We start from the raw sequence: 5,984 nt of genomic DNA, 5'->3' as shown, positions 1-5,984 counted from the left end.
CTATGGAAGAAAACAATGATTGAAATTCTTGAGAATTTTGAATGTTGCTGGGAAATACAAAGTGAATATGACAGAAATTAATAATTGATATTAATTATGCCATATTAGGGGGTAATTGTTGACACACAAAAAGTTCAACCCAACTCAAATAGCCCAAGAAATGAAGCCCAATTGGAAGATCCCCAAAAATCAAATAGCCCAAAGAACGACCCAGTCAGGTAATGCAGGATAAAGGCCCAAATAAGGGAAGCCCATGAACGTGAAAATACCATCGCCCAAGGTTGCAAGTCGTCCAAGATTTGAGCAAATGAATTGCCATGCAGTTGCCCAGAGCTGTGACTCTGCTCTCGTCCAAATATTCAAGTCGCCTAACATCTTAGCAAATATAAGAAGTTATGGTTACCCAAAAGTGCAATTAATGAAGCAGTTATTGGGTAGTCCTATCACGTTCCACGATTCAAGGAATTCAATTGAAGATGATTGGACGACAAAAATAGTGACAACAGTTAGAGAAGGCAGTTCCATGACAAGTTGGCCACTACAAGGAAAGTGAGCAGTTATAGAGCGATCAAGCGGTTTCTTAAGCAGTTGATCACGAAGAAATCACACAGGGAGTATAAAAGGAAGAAAATACATAGAGCAAAGGACCCCGAATCAAACACTCTCAAATAGAGAATATGTAACTTTCAATTTCTTAGTTTAGATTTAAACACTTCTTTTACAGTAACTCGTGTACTTGCGCCCCTTGGAGGCATTCTGTTTTTATTTTCCAATTGTAAAATTATCGCCAATAAAAAATGCCCATTTTTGGGACTTTGCCTCAAGAGGTTTGTCCCTTACACAATCGTCTGATCCCTTTTTAATTGTTAGCGACTAACCCGCGCGAAACACCCACTTCATCAAATGCATGTGTAAATAGCAAATTCAAGCGCATGTCAGGAACATGTCGTACATTCTTCAATGTCAACCTGCATTCAATATCTGTCTGAAGACAGATGTCACCAATTCCCAAAATACTGGCAAAACTGTTATTACCCATTTTCACCCTGCCAAAGTTACCTAATTTGTATGACGTGAAGAACTCCCTTCTTGGAATAACATGGTAAGAAGCCACTGAGTCAATAGCCCATTCAACAAATGAATCTGCAACATGACAACACTGCTCATCTTCAGCCGAAAATACTGCTACCACTACTTCTTCTTCTTCTGAAGCACTAGTTGCTGTATTCTGATCAATCTTCTTCTGATTTTGCTCCTCTTTCAATTTATTTTTCCAAGCCATGCAATGTTTCTTTATATGACCCTCTTTGTCACAATAAAAGCATTTGACATTTCCTCTTGTCTTTGACTGACTTCTGAAATTATCACGTCCCTTAGGACCTCTGCTTTTACTCCTACCTCAGTTCTCTGTAATAAGAGCATGTGCATCATTCCTACCCAGGTCTGTTCTTCTTATTTCTTCATTAGACAAATTATCTCTAACTAGAGTAAGTTCCAGCACACCATTCGGAGTGGAGTTACTAAGTGATACCACAAAAGTCTCCCAACTATCAGGCAATGAACTCAGAAGTAATAGTGATTGCATCTTATCATATAGCACTATTTTTATTGTGGTCAACTAATTTATCAAGTCTTGGAATTCACTCAAATGCTCAGCGCCTGATTTTCCCTCCTTTAGCTTCAGATTCACAATCTTTCTAATAGCAAAAGTTTTATTTTGAACAGTCTTTCTCTCATAGAAACTCTCCAAATTTTCTCAAAGACTGTGCATCTATCTCTTGAGATATATGATGAAAAACATTAATGTCAACCCACTGTCTAATATATCAAATGGCTTTTCTGGTCATCTTCTTCCAGTCACCATCTCTCACATTGCTTAGCTTAGCACTATCATGTTCAATAGGTTCATGTAAATTCTTACAATACAAGATATCCTCCATCATAGGCTTCCAAATAGAATAATTTGAAGCCGACAATTTAATCATAGTGCCCAAAGTATTTTCCGTTTATTTCGCAATAAAACTACACCCACACAACCTGAGCTCTGATACCACTTTGTTTGGCAATTTCAATTATTGTAAAAATAAATTTACCAATCCAAGCAATTAACTTGAACGATCAACTATGCAAATAAATAATCCAAGCAAAAAAAAAAAAAAAAACGCAACACCAAATTTTTACATGAAAAAACCCTCCAATGTAGAGGGAAAAAAAACCATGGGGCAACTACGGCCAAAAATCCACTATAATAATTAATATAGATCACAATATTCAAGTTTATGCCCTCAAAACTTGAATTCTTCACAAATTGGAATACCACAATAATTATCTCTAAGACAATAATTTATCTCATCACAAATCACCAAATTGGTTAACCTTATGAGAATTCACTTTGAATACAAATCCAAAAATATATCTTAGAGAAATTCTCAATTTATATAATGTAGAAAAGAAAAAGTAAACATGTGTGATACCACACCTCAAGAAGAAATTGAACAACCACTTTATTTAATTTATCAATTTCCAACTTTTTCTTCTCTCTAGATTTTCTCGACCTGCAATCTATCTCTCAGCAGCAATGTTATTGCTTTTTTCTCAATGGAGCCGCAAACTTTGATTTTTCTTTCTCACAATTGAAAGCCTTTTTTCTCTCACAACTTGGAAGTCACAAGATTTTCTCTCTCCCTCTCTCTCTCTCTCTCTCTCTTACGGCCACGGTTTTGGGAAGGATATATCTATCCACCACTTTTGACCAAACAATAAAATAATTTATTGGCTTGGGCCAATTTTCATCATGGGCTGAACCAAGTTAGCCCATATAACAATATGTAGTGTTAAGCTTTGAATTTTCTTTAATGATATTCTTATGGGAAAATTTCATAACTAAGAAATTAATTATGGCACATTTCAAAAACAAGAAAACAAGTTTCAAATTTCTAAAATCAGATTTTTATTAAAAATTATTTATAATTTAATTAGTTAATTAATTATTTTATTAATTAAATATATTTAGGTTACAGATCTATACAATTTGGTCACACATTAACAATATAATTAGTTACTTATTATTTTTTGGTCACAAATCAAAAATTTTATGTCACAAATTTTTTTACGATCACATTTCAAAAATTTTGTAAGTCACAGTTTGTTTATTGGTCACAAATCCAAAAATAATTAGTCACGGATTAATTTTTAGTCACGACTTATCATATTATTGGTCACAACTTATTTTTTGGTCACATTAAAAATTTTATAAGTCACAAATTATTTTTCGATCACGAATCAAAAATTTTGTAGGTCACAGATTAATTTTTCGATCACAACTCAATAAATTATAAGTCACAAACACAAATTTTATAGGTCACATATTATTTTTCGATCACGAATCAAAAATTTTGTAGGTCACAGATTAATTTTTCGATCACAACTCAATAAATTATAAGTCACAAACACAAATTTTATAGGTCACATATTATTTTTCGATCACGAATCAAAAATTTTGTAGGTCACAGATTAATTTTTCGATCACAACTCAATAAATTATAAGTCACAAACACAAATTTTATAGGTCACATATTATTTTTCGATCACGAATCAAAAATTTTATGTCACAGATTAATTTTTCGTTCACAACTCAATAAATTATAAGTCACAAACACAAATTTTATAGGTCACATATTATTTTTCGATCACGAATCAAAAATTTTATAGGTCACAGATTAATTTTTCGATCACAATTCAATAAAATATAAGTCACAAACACAAATTTTATAGGTCAGATATTATTTTTCGATCATGAATAAAATTTTTTATAGGTCACTGATTAATTTTTCGGTCACAACTCAATAAATTTTAAGTCACAAACACAAATTTTATAGGTCACAATTTAATCAATTGGAAGTCACGGTCACATATTCAATGTCAAGTCACAATTGGGAGTCACGGTCACAATCACAATTATCAGCACAGCCAATATCGTTGGCTGCGGGAGCCAGCACCACTTCCTCTATCGCCCTACAACCACGACCACCACCAACATCATCATCAATTCTCTGAACGCCAACAGCACCTCTACCTCGCTGCCGTCGCCACCACGACCTCCAACCACCAACATCTCATCATCACCACTGCCACGACCCCCCACCGTCAAAAAGCAGATTTGTAGCCCCAAATCATCGCCACCACCATCGCCGCCACACACCAACACCACAGATCCACGATCTACAATGCAAACCACCACTATGTTAACAGAAAACAATCATACAACCACTGCAAAACAATACAAAACCGTCGCCATTTTTGCAACTGCAGTAACCACCAAGCCCAAACGCCACTACCATCAACATCACGGCCAACAGCACTACATCGTGTACCAAAAGACCCAACCACTACACCTTACACAACAGTCAACATGGCAACCACCGCTCCCACAGCCCACGGCGCACACACAATACCACTACATCGCTGCACAACCACAACAAACAGCACCACCAACAAAAAATAAAAAAAATAAAATACTGGTAATCGCCACCACCAATATTACCAAAGAGCTCAACCCAAGACCACAAACTATTGTCACTGTACCTATTCCTACGCCGATCTCGTAGTCAACGTCGCTGCAAGTGAGCGACGAACGCTCAAGTGTGCCGATCTTGCAGTTACGGCGCCGATTCCCTTCGCTATCAAGAGAGAAGATGGGATAGGTGGTGGAGCAGCGTTGGTCCTCTCCCCGCAGCAATCATTGGCAGCAAAATAGTCAATTAGGCGAGCCGCACTATTCCGACCATCGGTTGCTTGTCCAGCGATGACAGGTTCTTGTGATGTGGTGTCGGCTATTTGATTTGATTCCGACGACAGGTGCCGGCTGCTTGAATTGAGGAGAGCAGAGAGGATGAAAGGGGCGGGATGTAGAGAAAGAAAATGAAAATAAATTAGTGTTAATTAAATTTGTATTATTATATTTAATATTCAAAATATCTGGTTTTTGAACACTCAAACCTTCACTATGATTTTAGAAAATTGATCTTGAAAAGTAGGCAAGGGTGTAATTTCCACTATTCTTATATATATTAAGAGTTTTTATTATTATTTATGTGGTTAAATTACTTCGTGATATTGATTTATCAAATAATATGATGAGTAGAATCTATGATTGAGAAAGATGGAATGTTAAGGAGAAAGAAGCTTCACAAATTTGGTCGTGCCCATTTGAAATATAATATTATAACAAATATTTAGAAAGAAAAAAAAATCCTAAGGAATTGGAAAAAAAAAAAAAAGGGAAAAGACGTGGGTTAAATTTAATCTAAATAAAATAATTAAATATTATAAGACAAAAATAAGATAAAATTTAAAGTACATTTTTGTCTATGACTTATAGGAAAATCAGTTTTGAATAACAAATATCAATGGGGGGGTTTTGAAATTTTATAAAAGACGAAATATTTTATGTAATAGTGGGAGGTTTTAGTTTGCACAATAAATTGTCCTTGTCAAAGTCTATATATGTAGTATTTTCTTTTGAAAAGATATAGTGATAAATTTATAGACGAAATTAAGGATGAATATAATCTCTGAAAATCGGGGAAGGCTGGTTGGGGCCACAGAGAGAGGACCTTTGGGAATAGAGGGCGCATGTTGAGTGGCCTTGTCACTCTAGCAAAACACATATTTTCCCATTGCATCATAATTGAGGGCCAAAATGATCTTTTGACCGAGTTATGGGCAGTGATATTTAGTGGGTAGATAACAAGGAAATTGTTATTACTCTCCACCCAAGTTTATTTTATTCATTTACAGCCCCACTTTTGCTATTCAGGAAATTGATTTTCTTCAAATAATCCGGGTCAAAACACACACTTAGTATTGTTTTGAGGCTACATTATTGTTGAATTTTAAGATTAGTTATGCTATAGGTATAGAAAAAATTTAACAGAAATTTTACAGAAACACACTTGCAATTTTTGTGAATAATAAGAAAGCAC

This window comes from Olea europaea, unplaced genomic scaffold, assembly GCF_002742605.1.
Source record: "Olea europaea var. sylvestris unplaced genomic scaffold, O_europaea_v1 scaffold236, whole genome shotgun sequence".
NCBI lineage: Eukaryota > Viridiplantae > Streptophyta > Magnoliopsida > Lamiales > Oleaceae > Olea > Olea europaea.
This window is presented reverse-complemented; position numbering follows the sequence as displayed.